The sequence below is a fragment of the Gymnogyps californianus genome, chromosome 14 (genome assembly GCF_018139145.2).
Source record: "Gymnogyps californianus isolate 813 chromosome 14, ASM1813914v2, whole genome shotgun sequence".
Classification (NCBI taxonomy): domain Eukaryota; kingdom Metazoa; phylum Chordata; class Aves; order Accipitriformes; family Cathartidae; genus Gymnogyps; species Gymnogyps californianus.
The window spans coordinates 2,964,422-2,982,244 of NC_059484.1; the positions used below are offsets into that span (position 1 = coordinate 2,964,422).

Here is a 17,823-nt window from a genome sequence, read left to right on the forward strand (position 1 = left end):
TTCATGTGTGCCTCTGAGCCTCCCCTCACCATGCCAGGTCACTGGTTTTCTTTTCCACGGAGTTGCAAAACCCCTGAATAACAAGGTTTGTGCAGGGAAGTGCTGACACAAACCTTAACTACAGCATCCTGAACATGATACCAGAATAAGGACGCTCCCTGTGTGGCCCAGCCTATGGATAAATAAAGCATTTCAGCAGCCAGCGCCGACAGATCATAAACCTCCACGAGCATAAATACCAACAACAACCCAAAAAGATTAGAGGGCTTACGGACAAGGCAGGCTGGGATGATTTAGAGTTGGGGTGGAAGGGTCATTATTGCTGAATAGGTGGGGGCGAGCGGGCCAAGGAAATCAATAAACCATTCTGCTCCCAGAGAAGGAAGGGGCCACGCTAATTGTACAAACACACATTTTCCGTTTGAGGCTGGAGATCTCCGGCTCACCCAATGGTGGATACAGGGAACTCGCATCGTCTTGCTGAGAAACAAGGACTTCACCCCGAGACACACGCCCCAGGAGCTCCATCACCCAGAGGAGAGCTCACCTAAGCACCTCGCTGGGTGCAACTCGCTGCTGGAGGCGGCTTCAAATGAACGCGGACCCAGGCAATGTTCATCTCCAGCTCCATTATGTTCATTTTTTATGAAGTGAATATATAGTTGGGATAAGGATCTCAGTTGCTTTCAGCATCACCGTCAAGTCAGAGCTTTTCCAGTGCCCGGTTCTAGCACCATACAACCAACCGACAGGTCCTGCCAGCACCAGTTATCTTCAAGCACCAAAAGACAAGCTTTGGGACCAACTTCACCCCTGATAAAATAACCACGCTTGCAAGTTGCCACGCTTGCATCGGAGGTGGAGGTGGCCCCAAAATTAGCCACAACAGATCGCTGCATCGTGCGGTGCGGACAGACACAAAGCTTTGCAGCCGGGTTTCCAGGCACAGAACTGCTGAGCCACAGAGTTCAAAGGCGACAAGCAATTCCTCCTTTGTCTCTTCTCTCTTCTCCTTCGGTCCTCCCCATTCCCAATTCTTCTACCTTTTTCCCCCACTTTCTTTCTAGGGAACAGAGCAATGACAAAAGACACCAGGCTTTGGAGAGTGAAGCCCATTTATAAACAGAATAAATATATACCATACAAATAAATAACTATTTGTACCTAATGGGCCAACGTACCTAAAAGCCCATCGTTGGGACATACCGCAGGAGGTCGTTCAGGGAACCAGCGGACGGTGGCAATGCCCGTTATTCCCATGAAGAAACCCGAGCTCGCAAGCACGTACAGATGCAAACGGTGAGGATCTTCATTCCCAGCTAACCAGAACCGTGAGCCGATGCTGGTGGTAAAAGCACAGGAACCTGCTCTGGTCCCTCTGCGCGAGCCAGTCTCCTCCTCTGCTGCCTTTCCAAAGATACTTAAAGAAAACGCTCTTTATATCAGTTACTAAAATAGCTCAAAACCTGCCCAGGTCATGTCAAGCTTACTGCCTGCAGTTAATGGATTTCAACTTTACTTGGGATCTTGAGAGTTTTTAAAATCAGTAATTTCACCTTCCCTCCAGAAATAAATTCCTCAGTGGTTTCACTGCAAAAATATTCCTAGGAACGGACAATTCTGCTGCTCATGTACTAAAGACCGCACAAAAAATCAGATTAATATTGAGCCTTATCAAAAGTATGGCATAAACCATGTGTTGAATTTAATCCAAACCAAACTGTCAATCTGCCTTCAGGATCAGATATAACAAACATGTGAGCCTAGGGCCAGAAATGAAAAGCACGGTTTGTTTTCTAATAGAAGATTTGTACTGATCTCTAGTAGCTGCGCTCCTGCGTGGAAATCTTTACACTGCAAATGCCGGACAAATAGGATTTCTTATCTTTCTGCTTTGTTGAGTTAGGGAAAAGTTTCATTGGGTTTTAATTAATTTAGATTGCAGGTTTCCCATTTTCAGGGAACAATTCTCAACAGTTTTGGAAAATAAATCCTTTTAAATTTATCCTTTTAAAATAAATCCTTTAACATTTTAAATAGGGGAAAAAAAGAAAAAGAGGCATTACAATCACTAAGGCACCTTCCGAGGTTTGGGCTGCTGCGTCCCCGTGCAGCTTGAGGGTATCAGGGAGAGCCCAACACGCTTTGCTGCATCCATCACCAGTCACCAGCAGCGGGAAAAATGCTGCTGGGGGGAAATTCAGGCCAGCCGTGGGCAAACACGGACAGGAGACCTTAGGACATGAAGCTGGCGATTCCCCAACAGCCCTTTCTTTGAACCACCAGCATTCGTGCCTACAGCACCAGGATGCTGTAAAGCACCGTGCCTCCGTCCAGACATCCCCATTCCCCTGCTCTCCGAGCATCCTTCTGCAAGGGGACCCGCAGGAGCGGGCCAGAGCCCCACGGGCGCCCGGCACACAAATGGTGCCAATGAAACAGTACAAACAGTTCTCCGTTTGGTCTGGGAATGCCTGTAACTCCTGTTTGGTCCGGGAATGCCTATAGCTCCATACCTCCCTGGGCCCGCCACCTGGCTAACAGAGCAGCTTTGCAAGCTCAGCCTTGCTGGTCCTGTGTCAGAGCTAGCACAGGTCTTCTAAAGAAGTGAAACCCCCACGACTTAACCTGGTGGTGTTCAGCTTCTTGGCACGCACGGCGATGGTGCACGCTGGGGAAATCAGGCTCCCAGAAAGAAATGAAAACTGCGCAAATAAATTCTGTTTTCTTGTTTGCTAAATTCAAACGGCAATTACGTTGATATTACTTACTCTTTCAACAGAAACAGCACAAAAGCAAGCCCTCTGCCTCTCCGGCAGACTATTCCCATTTATTTGCTCCCTCTCCAAATAGCAAACACAGCCCGGCCGACCCAGGAGCTGGAGGCACCACCGTGATGCTCACGCTAGCTGGGTCAGGAGCGAGGATGATGCTCTCGGGGTGCCTCGCAGGCAGCCCAGTCCCGTCCCCCACCTTGCCCGTGCTTTGGTGGCTCAGCTGCACCTATGCAGGTTAGGGGGGCAACCCCAGCAAAGCACTGGAGCAGGCACCTCATTCACCGCATCCCCACCTGCGGGCATCTGCACATCTCTCAAAATGCAGCCCTGCAACCTGGCTATCAATTTTGCCACAAGTTTGGCTTGCAGGTCAGAAGAGTCGAGTCGTAGGGGCTGAGACAATGCTATTTCGAACTCACAAAATAAATACACAACATAACCAGGGCGGACCCTCCGTGCCTGCCCCGCAGACCGCGGCTGGGGCTGGCCAGCGCTGCCGGGCAGAGCTGCCCTCGCTCCTCACGTCCAACCCGAGACGTACCAGCTTTGCTGCTCGTTGAAAACCCCGACGTAGAAACGCCCACGCTCCCTTTTGCGCTGCAAAGTTTTCCGTCCCCGATTGCCCCCTGGTTAGGCTGGCTTGTCGCACAACAGAACACCCAACACGGAGTTCCTCGTCTAATTTCAGGTGAAGTTTGTAGAAGAACTGCCTGTTCCCCGGGATAAAAATGCCATGTGTGCACGCGGCATCAAACGTCATTCCTGTAAAAGGCCCCAACAATCAGACCTGCTGGTTTTTCTATTGATTGCTGGGGGGCTGTTTGCTATTCTGATCTCAGCTGGTCGGAAGTCTCCCCAATCACCGCAAGGTCGCGACCACGGGGTCAGAAACCTGCACTACATACATCATAATTTATTTTACAGATAATCAATACCGCGCTGCACCATACAATCTTACAGTACAGCCTCGCGTTGAGGGACCGATGCTACTCATACAGGATTGTAACCTTAAGGCCTGGCAGCTTAAGGGGGTCAAAAATCAGCTTTCATTTTATAGTTGGAAATCATGGCTGGAAGTAGAGTACACGCCCCACTCGGTGTTAGTTTGTACATTCCTATAACTGAGTCAAATTCTGCCTACGGTTTGAATCCGACTTAGGAAAATAAATATCGGTACCTGTGCAGGTTCGTATCTGACAATTCGGCACGAGAAGCGCAAGGAGCAGCATCGTTAGCGGATTGCCCAGGGTTTGCAGGGAAGGAGGTGACCCCAGACCCAGCTGCGGGCGAGGGAACCCGTGCGATCACAGCACTGCAGTGCCAGCTTCCCAGCCCATCCCTCTCTTCAAATGGATTAATAGCAACAGAGAAGCAGCAAAATGCCCTTCTATCAATACTGTCCTTCATCCCATTTTCTAATTTACATTCCCAGGGCTTCATATCCTGCCAGTCATGCCCACCGTCACCCAGCACCCATGCCGCAAGCCCAGTTATTTACCAGGCTCGCCACTGCTCCCTACATTTTTCTGTTAATTCTGGATTTCTGCAGAAGACTAGCTCGGGGTATTCCAAAAGACACAACAGCTTTTTAACAAGCTGTCCTTAAAAATGATGCCAAAGATAGTATTTTAGCAGGAAAGAAAGGGATTTGAAATATGCAGCAGGAGAAAAAGGAGCTGGGAGGAATAAGGAGTGCTGGGAATACCTTGTAGGAAGAGCAATCCGTTATTAATTAATTGCTGCATTCTGGTATTTCTACCCACGCAATATGCAGTTCCCTGGGACCTTCACAAAGGTTTAGCATTCATCAATCTCAACGTGATTTGGATTATAAAACATTAACAGAGGAGTCACAGGGCACACCCGGCCCCTCGCCACTCTGCTTCCCCTCAGTGCCGTCCCCCTGATGTTTGCAGGATCCGGCCCCTCAGCCTCGCCACCGCTTGGGGCTCTGCCTCCGCCCGGGGCAAGCCCCAGCACCCCCAGTCTGCCCCAATGAACCCAGGAAAGCACTGCCTCACCTTCCATCTCGGAGCAGGGTGAGCTCGAGGGCCGGGCTCCGTCTCATCTCCCGTCATTCCCAGCCATATGGCGGTGAGCAGGACCTGCCGGACTGTTCTCCGCTGCCCGCTTTTTATCCCATTTGAACTGCCTCCCGAGGCAGGGGCTGTGATTACCCAACACCGCAGCCTCAAATCTTCCCCCTTTCCTCCCAGCTTGCCTCCAAAGCAAAGTTCACCTCAGCTGGCATCGCCAGCGGGCTTGACGGGCACGCACTCAGCTACAGCCATGAAGCAGGAGCCGCACCACGCTGAGACAAGAGCTACATGCAGGAGGATGCTGTTAGACGCTGTTATTGCACTCTAAGGTCAGTATGTTAAAAGCATTTTGGATTTCCCGGCAGCACGACCCCTTTTCCGCTGGCTGCAGCAGAATAAAGCAGATAACCTCATGAAAAAGCAAATGCGTGCAGCGAGCAGGGTGTAAGTGGAGTTTGGCAAAGGGCACGGTGCTGTGCCGGGGGAGGATGTGCTGTCGCTACGTGGAAAACACTGCCCCGTGGTTTAGCTTGAAATCCAGCTGTTTGTGCGGGCAAAACAGGCAGGGAGGTGTCAAAGCGCTGCCCGGGGAGCCCAGGCCCACGTCAAAGTGAGCTGGCGAGCCTGGCGCGGGGGGCACGAACCCCACAGCCTGCCCCTGGCCAAGCGGGGAAGATTGGCACGTCAGCTCCCACCCACCGCAGCCCCCGGCGCGGCAAGGAGCTCGCACAAAGGGAAACATGCAGACCATGACAGGCTAAGCCTCCTCCTTCCTCTCTCTGTTCCCCTTTCTTTCTCTTCATGCTATGGCGAGGCTGCTGAATGCCAGTAGGAAAATACTTTGGCAGAGCCAGACAGTCTTTTCTATTTTGTTGGGTTTTTTTTTTTCTTACTTTCCCTCCAGCTGCTTCACTGGATGCCTAATCCTCCATGGACATCTGGAGAGGTACCAGGGCACAGAAGTGACATACCAGGTAGGCAGCGTAATGCACAGCTCTGCATAATTTCTGGTTGTACCTGCTGTTAGGGCACAGTGGGTAATCAAAACACAAAAACCCAGGGAAGGCAAGAAAAAAAAAAAAAATAAGGTTCGGACATGTCAGGGCCACAGATTCCCAAGTGGAAGCTCCCCCGCTCTCAGCAGCAGAGCACGGGAAGGGCACGCTTTGCAGCAGAGCATCTCCCTTGGAAGCATCTTGGGGGCTTCTGCCTGCCAGCCCCGTCGGGGCCGTGCGCCGGGCTCACAAGCAGGAGGGTATTTAGGTGCTTCCCTGTGCCCAAGGTTTCCATCCCCCCCAGCATGCGTGGCGTGGCGTGACCTACCCCAGCCTTCCCAGGACTGGAGCAGTTTGCAGAGACGCTAGGCAAAGGCCCCGGCAGCGGGTATCCATCCTCACGTAACCCTGCCCAGGCACCAACAGCAGCCACTCTTTTTTTTTTTTTTTTTTTCCCTTTTTAAATCATGCTGTTCCCTGAACACGTTTTTCACCTGCTCTTATCACAACCGGTATCTGAAGTGTCCATATTTGGGGAAAATCAAAGCAAAAGCAGCTATTACTCAGCAAGGGTAGAGGGAGGAGAGGAGAGAGTGCGACAGGGGTTTTCCCAGCTCCTACGGAAGAGACCCATAAAAACACTCCCAAGGATCCAGGAAGTAGCTTTACAGATCAAAAAAAAAAAAAAAAAAAAAGATTTTCAGCCCCAGGGGAGTCTTTCTCTTGAGCTCAGACTCCCGCAGCGGAGGGAGATATCCACTTGCCCGGCTGACCAGCTTGCTGCTATCAGCTTACAGCAAAATCAAATATTCTGAGTGGCCACCTGAGTCCCCCCGATGCCGTTCATCCTACCTGAGCCCCCAGAAGCCCTCAGCAGTCACCCCCGCCCCTCCCTCGCCAAAGGACCTGCCACCGGCTGCAGCACCACGTCCCAAATGCACCCGCGGGGCTTGGGAAGCGTGATGCTTTGCCCGTTCGGCTCTTTGCTTTCCTGCCTCGGTACGGTACGGCCAAGCTGCTCTACAAGCAGAAAAACAAGCGGGGTTTGAGCAGGCGTCCCTCCTGCGAAACCCAGCACTGCTCCAAACCCAGCATCGCTTGCCTCCATCCAGTCCTGGATGTACCGGGTGCAATAAGGAAAGCAAAACAGAAATTATATATAACAACGACGATGCATCCAGCTATCTTGAACAGGGGAAATCTGAACCCCGCATCTACTATACCCTTCTACGTGCTCCCCTCAACAACACCTGAGTCCTTCTCTGTTCCTCTGAAGCATCTTGCACATCTCTAAAGCTTTGAAAAGGCAAACTGCAATAGAGGCAGGTGCGCAGATCGAGGCCTCCAAGCAGCAGCTCTGCTTTGCTGCCCGTTGCCACAACACACCCAGAAAATGCCAAGCCCCCACATGCTGAAGGAGTTCACATTTGTTTCTGCCTCGCTGGGACGGGAATCTGGAAACCAGCTTTGTCCTTGCAAATCTTCCTGCTAAACACGTGTTTGAGGGGTCTTCTGGCAGAGGACCTGTCCCAGCACATTGAAGGGCTGGGGACTGTGGGAAGCAAAGGCAGCACGTGCCCAGGGCAGGCAGCCGAGAGCCGCTGTCAGGGGCACGGGCTGCGTACCCCCATCTGTGTAGGAGCGAGACCCACATCTGCACTCACCCCATGCTAAACTCAGTCTCCCTTCTCCCATGGGAGAACCAGAGCATGCATCAGCACAAGCACCAGGCCGCTGCTGCTCAGCGGGGCCGGGCTTCCCCGCTCCAGCCCAGGCAACCGCTCCAACGTGACTCCTGTTCCTCCACGAGCCTGAGCTCTCCAAAGACCGGGAGGCAGAAGCAGCGCACGAGGGGCAGCTTCAGGACACAACACTTCGTAGAACGGTGCAATGAGTCAGCAGGGGGGAATAAAAATCCCTTGTGGCAAGCAGCATGGTCCTTTCCTGGAGAGCAAGGGGGTTTTAAACAGGAACAAACGATTCAATACGCAGCCAAACTCTGTCTCTGCGGGTCGCAGACTAGTGGAGCCACACGAGCAGGCACTGCATCTGCCACTGCGGTCCAGCAGCAGCACAGACCCAGAGCCATGGACCAGCTCATCAACTCCAGCCTGTGATGGGGTCATGCACTTCAACATCGCTGAGCTCCTCCTCCTCTAATTAAATCAGGCTTTGCTTATGCAGTTTCTCTTGTCTTCTCACTGCCTAATAATTAAGAGTCGGCTGCGATCAGAAAAATCAACAGAAAACTTTCCAGCCTTTCCCAGACCAGCTTTGCCATATTTTGTCCTTCACAGCATCGCTTCTACAACCTGTGTGTTAGCAGCCCTGCACGAGCGCAGGGTGGGCCAGCTCAGGCGGGTATTGCAGCGCGGCAGGAACCACAGCGAGACAAGGCTGGAAAGCAGAACTCACTTCAGACGTTTTCATGGAGGAGCACCACCTTCATCTGAGGGGGTTCAGACACCCTCGCAGAGCAGGAGGCAGGTGCCAGCATGGGGACCCTGTGCCAAGGACTCGGTGGTCCCGGTCCAGACTAAGCGGAGACGGCAAGCACAGGATCTCCCAGCCTGGGAGCCGTAGGGTGCCGGGCCCCCGCTGAGTCTCAGCACGCAGGGCTTTGCCGCAAGGAGCAGAGCGGTACGCCACATTGAAGTAGCACCTGCCCTATCCCCCAGCGTGGGCTTCAAGAGCGATGCCCAAGTCCCAGAGCCTCTGTCCCTGGCAGCACACGCAGCCTTGGCCGCCATCTCAAGACAGATGCTCGCACGGGTGAGAGCAGGTGGGTGCCTATCCGCAGGGAGGGTAGACACGAGAATAACCCCACTGGGGCCACGCGGTCCAGCACCCTGCCTTCGGTGCTGGCCACCAGCGCTGCCGTCAGGAGGGTGAGGGCAGGGCGAGCAGGGACCCTTGGTCCAGCACCGCTTCACACCCGCAGAAGGGGCAGCCAGGAGCCCCATGGCAAGGCAAGCCGGGCTGTGACAAGGACCACACTCTGGCTTGTCCACAACGGTGTCCCCGGCGCCGTTCGGTGGCACTCGCGTCCGACCGCCCCCGGGGAGGATGGCTGCAGAGGAGCAGACGGGGAGAGGGGAGGGAGCCGCTCGGCAGGCTCACGTCTCCGACATGTGCTGCACGCAGCTTCGCCAGACCGCAGGATCTGGCTCACTGAACGTGTGGAAGCAACACTTCTCCGTGTCTCACTTTACAAAGCCCCAAACAATAACTGTCTGTCGCTGCACAGGAGCTTAGGAGAAACATAAGTTGCTATTGGCATGGCGCGCGGCAGCCTTCCTCTTACACAACACCAGCAGATGTGAAAATAGCCCGGTGCTGCCTTGTGCGCTCCTCTGACCTCCTGTTTGCTTCTGGATCAGATTCCAAAGCTGGATCTTAACCTACAAGAGCCATAAAAGCAAAGGATTTGGCCCTATCAGGGACCTCTTCATAATCTAAGACAGATGCACTTCATGTAGAAGAACACGCCGAGGTTTATCAGGGCAGGGGAGAGGCTGAGGCAGCATCAGCCTCCGCTCTACAGCATGGCCGGGGCAGCCCGCTCTGGCATCGCCCCATACTCCAGCTGACGATGCGCTGGAGGTGGCCCAGGGGCAGAAGAGCTAGAAGCTCTTGCAAACCAGGGCAGGACCCAAAACCTCGCATCCTACACCGGAGCTGCCTCCGGCCCCCACCTGCCCTGGCAAAGGGGGACTTCTGAGCTCCCAAGGTCCCATGTCCCCGATCCCGATGTCTTAAGGGCCACCGGGGCTGCCAGAGCTGGCACAGCACGGGAGATCCCCTCCATCCACGCAAGGTGCTCCTGGGGTTTCTCACCCACATGAAGAGCAGGGACTGACTCCAAAGCCAAACCCAAAACCACTCCGGGACACACAGAGGGAAAAAGCACGTGGAGGACAAATTACTCCTGGAAGTATGAAAAGGCAGTGGGAGAATTAAACTGAAGGATGCTAAAGATAAGTGATAGAGGGAGAGTTTAGTAACCAGCGGTGAAAGGGCATCCCTAAGAACAACCTGCATAAACAAATTAATCTCTCCAGTGTCCCCAAGGATACCCAGTGTCCCTGCCGCCTTCAGGACTGCAGCAGCCCCAAGCAGCAGAGGAACTTCCCAAGATGCAAGAGAAGAAAACAAGATGGGGACATTGCTGCCACGGGGGAAGGGACCGGAGAACAAGCTGTCCTCCTCGCAGCCCTGCAAGGTACAGGGCTACTCTCATGGCCACGCCGGTGCACAGCCACCAGCACCCATCGCCTGCGCTCCAGCAGCGCTCCCCTCTGACCCGCCATGCGCTATTCCCTGGTGTCCCTCGGTGGAAATGTCACCCGACAGCAAAGCCCTGGAGCAGTCCGACTTGTCCAGGAGTCTAAATCCTGCTCCTGAAAACTCCCATCCCTCCGACCTCCCCACGGTCCGGGCTGGGGAACGCCTCTCCGGTGCTGCCACGACCTGCCCACAGGTGATGCTACACCCGACCGGGTCACCTACGGGCGGCTGCGGAGGTGGGCTCGGGGTCTACGAGAAAGCTTTTAGCCAGCAGCTGAGCTACCATACCACCTAACTGCGGGCAGCGTGCACGTCAACGCACCGCAGTCTTTGTACACGAGTAACTAATAGAAGATACAAAATACCCAAGCCATGGTGTTTTGCCCCAGAATACCTCCAGCCCCAACGCATGCTGGAGGGATTTTTACCTTTGCACGCAGAGCCACAGGGTAACAGTCAGCAGCAGAGGAGCGTAATTCTAAGACTAACACGAGGGACGACCCGCTGATCATGGCTTGCACGGGAGGGCGAAAGGCGGCCTTAGAATATAATCCATTTCAGGCGCTCTTAAATCTCCCCAATACAACACAGAGCCCTTTAAGCAAAACTAAACAACTTCCTTTAGCCTAAATAAATATTAAACCTAAGTGATGCATTAATTTACTCCAGTTCACCAAAGGCTAACTCCTACCCAAACTGATCATTATAGAAGAAATCCTATAATCCCTTGCTCCCATTCAGGCTCAAAACATGTAATCCCGTGAATAAATCCAGAAAGAAAGTGTAACAAAATGGGCAATAAAAACTTACAGCATTCACATCTTTTCATCTACCATTAATACTGTAAACACTCACTCGAAGGCCCTCGAGTATGACTAATCTAATGTTTTGGCTCCCAACGCTAATCGCCGAAAGAGCTCGCCTCTCGGTGTAACACCCAGCGAGATCCGCCGCCCCTCCAGCCGTGGCCCAGGACACCTCCGCAGCACCCATCCGCAGCGAATCCCCACCTCAAATCCCACAAAACGCTGCAAAATCAGCACGAAATGGAGCAAGTATGGTTCTAATAGCACCAGAGTGCAGAGCTTTTTTTTTTTCTTTTTTCTTCTTTTTTTTTTTTATTTTATTGCTTTGGAAGCCTGCAAGCTCCAACTGTATAAATGCCAATAACTTCCCAAGTTTTAAGGCTGCTGAAGTAAGAGATCAGATTTTAGCAAGTGCTTTCCAGGCAGCCAGCCAAACTTTTTCTGATTCACTAAAAGCACCAAAGGGAGGGGGAGAGGGAGGGGGCTGGAGAGCTGATTAACTTCAGTTACCGCACAAGCGCAAAAAAATGTCTCCCCGCTGCAAAGGGTGCCGTCGCTGCGAGCCCTGCGCAGCCTGTTATTCCTTGGGCTTGAAGAAAAAAAAAAAAATGCACCGGAGAAATACAGCAAACGCCTTCCAACCGCAGGGTAATTTACAGCTGTGGATCCTCTCCTGAGGAGGAGGCTGCTCCGCCGAGGGGAGGCTCTGCTGGTGTTAGGTTCGAGCTGCAGTTTTCAGAGGGGATGAGAAAAAAAAAACCGTGACCAGGGATTTTTTTTGAGGGGTGGGGGAGCAGGGGATGGGGGTGGTTTGGGTTTTAGCTTGGCCGGAGGGATGGAGCTCCCTCCAAGGCTGCGGCTGTGCTCATCCAGGACCATCCCTCACTGCCGTCGGGTATCTGCGAGAGCGTGAGCAGGTGCAGTCCCGGCCAAAGCACCGCGCGGGGCCGAGGGGGGGCACCAGCGGCCCCCAGCCCCAGCGGGACGGCGGGCTGGGGCCACCGCGGCAGCGGCACCTGCTCTGCCTTGGCCCCGCAGGTGGGTCTGCTCCGGGATGCCCACCTAAAACCCTCATCCCAGGGAGGTGCGCAGCCCCGGGGCTGTTGGGGGGGGGCAGCGGTCGCCCCGGAACCCCCAGCCGCCGTCCCCGTCCGGCGGGCGCCTGGGCTGCAGAGCCTCGCCGCTCAGGGTGTTCCTCCAACGGCTTCATTCCTGCCGAGGCAGGATCAAAGGCAGGATCTGACTTGGACAGCTTTCTACTGAATAATGGGGAGGGAGCACACAGCCTCCTTCTCCTGGCTAGGGAAACTCGTGTTTTTCAAAGTATCAGTTTTTGGGAGTAAGTTCCCTAGGAGGGGGAAAAAAAAAAAAAAGAAGGAAAAAAAAAAAAAGGGAGGGCGAGCAGGAGAGCGCCTGCTCTTCCAAGGCAAGTGCATCAATCAACATTGTGCAAGGAGGAGAGTCCAGCACTCCCTCTCACATCATTAGCCAGTCTAATGCACTCCAGAGGATCCCGCTACGGCAGGCTACCGGCGCACCCGGCTGCGCCCCAGCCCGCACCGGGCGGCCGAGCACCCGCAGCGGCCGCACCGGCGATGCCTCGGCACAAGCGGTCATTGAAAAGGAGCTTAGCGAGAGGGGCAGCCCCTTTCCAGTGCAAGTGACACTCCAGCATCTGGCGCGGGGATCAGTTTAATACGGCTATAAAAACTAGAAGGAAAAAAGTGAAAGCCTTAGCCAAAACTGCCTGGCACTCCGAGGTCAGCACGCCGCCTTTGTTTCTATTTTACAACCAAAAGCGAAAGAGGACAGAAAGGACACGTACCTGTACCTGAAAGCACAGCAGCAGGAAATGTAAACATCTGGAGAGGAGAAAAAAAAAAAGCAACAAAAGATCAAATGATGCGGTAAAATGGTTAAAGTTGATTTTTTTTTTTTTTTGCTTTGTTTTTGTTTGCAATTTTTTAAAGGGTGCAGAGCAATGCTCTGCTTATAAAAAGGCTCGGGTCCCAATTACCACCTGATTGCAAGGAAAACGCAACCGGAGCCTCCAAAATGAAAGTTTAAAAAAAAAAAACCCAAAAACAATAAAAAAATTTTAGAAAAAATATTTTAAAATATGCCATAATCCTTACAGGCAAGTGCAGGCTGAGAGCAGTGAATACATCGCTGGGCGAGGAGAGGGGGGGAGGTCAGTGGCTTCACGCTAGCGGAGTGCAGTCCCCCACCGCCGCCCTGACATGGGAGCGATCCGGCCGGCGAGCTCCGCTCCGCGCCGCTCCGCGCCGCCGAGAAGTTGTGGTACCGCCCGCTTTGCCTCCTCCGAGTGACTCGCTTAGGCATCAGCTCTCCTCTCCCCCTGTCTCTCCTCCTCCTCCTCCTCTCCCTCTCTCTCTCTCTCTCTCTCTCCGCCTTTGGGGGGGATGAAGGTGCGTATTGTCAGTAACTTCCGATCATCAGCAAGTGCCCCCCCCCGCCGTCCGTCCTTCCCCCCCCCCCCCCCCCCCCCCCCCCCCCCCCCCCCCCCGGGCCAGCCCTGCGAGGCGGATAAAGCCTCCCCGCGGCCCCGCGCCCGCACAGCGCCAGCGCCGCGCCCCGCCGCTCCGCGCGGGCGGCATGGCGATGCGCGGGGCGCGGAGCGGGAGGCGGGACCCGCCCGGGCAGCCCCCCGCGGGGCTGGCACTGCCTGCGCGGATGGGGCACCGCCTGCGCAGCGCGGCCGGGAGGGCAGGGGCGGCCAGGAAAGTATTTAAAAAAAAAAAAAAAAAAAAAAAAAAACCAAAACCAAGGGGGAAAAAAAAAAACGCGGGGGGGGGGGGGGGAGCGAGCGGGGCTGCGGCGGGGCCGCGCCGCTCCGGCCCCCTCCGCGCCCTCCCCGGCCCGACGGAGCGGGCAGCGCCGCTCCTCGCCCGAAACGCGAGGGAAAAAAAAACCCACCCCAACAGACCGGCTGCTGCCGCCGCCCCACCGCCGGGCTGCCGCCGCCCCGCACCAGCCGCGGCCGCTCCCACACCGCGCTCGGCCGAGGCGGGGGGCGGCGGGGGCCCGGCCCGGTGCACTCTTACCTCCGAGCGAGCGGGCAGGAGCGCGTCCCGTCCCCGGCGAGCCCCGGGCGAGCGGCAGCGGGGCCCCGCCAGCCCCGGCGCGGCCCCCGCGGGCCGGGGCACCCGCCCCCGCCGGCCCCGCCGCCGCTCGGGCAGGGCAGCGCCGCGCCCGCCCGGGTCCATTAGCCCGGCACCGCTCCCACGGCGGGATATTTACACCGGGGTCAGGTTGTCGGGGTTCGCCCGGCACTTCCCCGGCCGCCGCCGCCGCTGCCCGCCCGCTTCGGCACGCTTCGCCTGCCCTCCAGCGGCCGCTCCGCCGCTCCGCACCCGCCGCCCGGCCCGGCACGGCTCGGCCCCGCCGAAACGCTCCTGCAGCCCGGGGGAAAAGCGAACGGGCTTCCCCCTCCGTATTTTTCTTGTTTTAGGTAAAGAAAAAAAAAAATTCACACGCTGAGAGCGTGCGGTAACTCTTTCCCCGTCTCCGAAAGCTCGTTTATAGCAGACAAAATGCCAGGAACTGTTAACCTCCACGCATAGCCTAACTCTCCGAAGAGAGCCGAACGTCAGTTAACACCTTATTAAGTGAGAACATAACCATAGCTCATAACTCTGAGCTTTCCAAATTCTCCACTCGAATAACAGCGCACATCGGCGCAGCGTGTTGGGCCCTGCTGCTCCCACATCCGTGGGGACTGAAGCGCTCGCTCCCCCCGCGTTCTCAGTCACAAATCAAGCAGCATCTTTAATCCCTGGAGTTCACCGCTGGGAACCCTTCCGACACCAAATCACAGTGGTTTTCAGCCCATAGTTTCAGGCCCAAGAGGCACAGAAAACATTAAGAAGTTTGAAAACAGTGACCAGAGCAAGTTCTTATAAAGCCTCCAGCACTAATACAGGTATGTGATACATATCTAATGGACTTCACACTTCTGGTCTTATGGATCCACATGTCAAAAAAATAAAACCCAAACCACCGTCAGTTACTGATGCTACCGACATCAGTGGCACCACGCATCCCCGTCACAGCAGTCCCACGGCACCTTGCCGCAGCTGAAGGCTGCTTCCAAGGATGGCCAAGACTATCAGAGCCACTTCCCCGAGCCCTGCAAGTTGAGCTCACTGAGATGCCCGCACAGTAACGGTACAAACAGAATTTGGGGACCCACAGGATGAGAGCCATTTAGCTTAGATGTGAAAAAATTCAATATATTCCTAATCACCACCAATGTCTCTATTCCTCGAAGCAGTTTGGGTGGGGAGGAACCCGGCCTACGCTACCTTGTGCCGTTGGGTGCTGCTCACTCACCCACGTGAAAGGCACCCCACGGCGTGGGGTCAAGCCCAGCATTTCCACATGCATCAGCCCCTCGCCCCGCTAAGTCCAGTATCTGCCGCCCAAGGAGACCCTGCACAACGCATGCAGCAGTTCTGCAAAGCCAGAAGGCAACAATTCCTCCCTAACACTTGCAGCCGCTCGTAGTCATCTGTGAGCATGAGCTTTGGTTGCTCCTTCTCAGCTTTCCTGACCACCGAAACTCAGAGCAATCAGAAAATTAATCTGAACTGTCTCAGAAACGGCCCCAGGGCAGGAGCTGGGCCCCGGAGGGTTTCTTTGGCCCTGCTTAGGTAATTTTTTTTTCCCCTTTAACTCTTCTTTAGGCACAAATGCAAGGCTGTAAAATCAATCTGCCGTAAATCAGGTGCCGAGGGGGAAGATGGTAGGGGTTGGCTGTGGGAAGCCTGCATGGCCTCTCCACCCAGCGGAGCTCCTGAAAAGGCCACCGAGTCTCCCGCAGAAGGCCAGCACACCGCAGACCACACCAGACCAAGGATGGCATCCTCAGCTGAAACCAGATATCTCTCCTACTCCACCAACAGCCCACGTCACCTTTCTCTCTTCCCAACCCCAGAGTTACCCTTGAGGAAGCAGGATCCATGCAGAAAATGGGTACCTGTAACTTGGTCCCCATCCTTGCCGTGATGGTGCCAAGCTGCTGCACCATTACCATTAGGTTCATCCTGCCAAGCCTCAAAGCGCAGCCTTTCATACAGGTGACGTTGTATGCCAGTTGAAAGGATCATGTTTTCCTCCTCCCACGAGAACACAAAACACTCAGCAGCCATAATATGGAAGTCAGGATTTCTTGGTGAGGTTTTCAAATCCAAAGCATCCCACACACGACCTGCCCCCCTCTCCCACATGAGCAGAGCCTCCAACACACTGAGTGCATCAGCTGCTGTAGGTTACCAACATGTGGGCTGGCCTCGAGGGAAGTTCATGCTTTTCTACTGCGTGCCTTCATAAGACCAGTCTGATGTAGAAATGCCATTTGGAATGCACTGGGGAAGGGATGGAAGTCCCTACAGCGGCCATGAGCACCTGTCCCACCACTTTGGGGCTTTGCATCACGGCAGCCACATCACCCGCCTCTGAGAAAAGGCTCCTTAAACAGGGACGGATGGCATTGCCCAACACCCGAGCTGGCCCAGGGCTGCTGCACCCGGCTGGAAGCAGCATGGCTAGGAAAGTAATTTGTGAAGCTGCTACTAACATTTATAGTTCCAATTTCCCCAACAGCAGGGAAAATTACAGCAGCTACAGCAGAGCTGCAAGCTACGCACGGAAAAACTCATCACAGGCGATGCTGGGCCAGGCAGTGCCGACATGCCACGTGCCGGCAGCACGGCTGCCTCCCACCGCTGCATCCTGACTGGGGCTTCGGCTGCCAAAGGGACTGGATCCACACAGAGCAAAAGGCACCTGGACACCTCAAACAGCGAGAACTGCCAGGGCAACACCCGGGGGTTGTTTTAAAGAGGGCCATTTCTTTCTGCAATTATGAAAACATTTCATTTGCAATCACACACGAGTTCTTTATTTGAACTAGATCTATGTTTTGTGCCTCAGCAGTCTGACAAAGCCCTTTAATCTTTAAAATCCCAGTAGTTACCTGGAGAATAATACCAATATTAAATGAATCTCGGGCTACCAGCCTTGAAGAACACAGCTGAGCACAGAAAATAGATGAGGCAGCTCACATGTATCTGTGGAAAAATAGAAATATCACTTAGCTTCACATTGTTATGTATATGTGTGTGTGTATATATAATATTAAGAGCTCTGTGCCCATGCCTATTGCTTCACTGCTGAAGGCTGCTGTTTGATCTGATTCCCAACACAAACCCAGCCAGCGCAGCCAGTGCCCACTGGAAAACGAACACCTTTATTTTAAGCTGTTTATTTTTCACACAGCATACTCAGGGTGCGAAGGTTGGTGCAGCACGTTCGCGAGAGCTTGATGGTCACAACATTTTATTAAGGAAGACACGGGCCAGGTAGGGTCTCTGCACCGCAGGGCGCTCCCTGGGATCTCCCAGGGCTACTGCCTTTCACTCATCCATGCAAATGCCTGAATTAAGACTATGTCCTACAGTGCCTGGGTGGCTTATTGGATTAGCGACTGCTCTTCAGCAGCTCAAATCAAAAGCCTGAGCAGCATGACCTTTCGCTTGTAGGGCTGTGAAGGTGCCTCCACTGAAATGAGTTTCCCTTGCCCTGCTCCAGTGGTCCATATCACCCAACGAGCGGACATTTCACAGAGCATGAAACCCATTCAATGGGGCCAAGGACTTAGCAGCATGCTTGAGCAGGAAACCTTCCCACCCCCTGGACGCCCCTTTGGAATGTGAATGAGAAGCCAGCAAAGGCCGGCACAGGATCCAGCCCCACTGCACCTGGCATGCCGTGCCACCGGGGCCCTTTCTCCTTTAGATCCAAGAGTTAAAGGAAAAAGAAAAAATCCGGGCTGACATTTTACAAAGATCAAGTTCAGCTTTACATCTCGGCCCTGCCACTCGCGAGCAAACCTGTG

General features: G+C 54.4%; 1 protein-coding gene across 1 annotated transcript in view; it reads right to left on the minus strand.

The window, feature by feature from the left end:
• Positions 1-12,755, minus strand: part of FGF18 (fibroblast growth factor 18) — a 73,169-nt gene extending 60,414 nt beyond the window's left edge. Inside the window, exon 1 of the mRNA XM_050905435.1 lies at positions 12,730-12,755. The gene's annotated coding sequence lies outside the window, so the exon portion shown is untranslated. The remainder of the gene's footprint in view (positions 1-12,729) is intronic.
• Between the last annotated feature and the right edge of the window lie 5,068 nt (positions 12,756-17,823).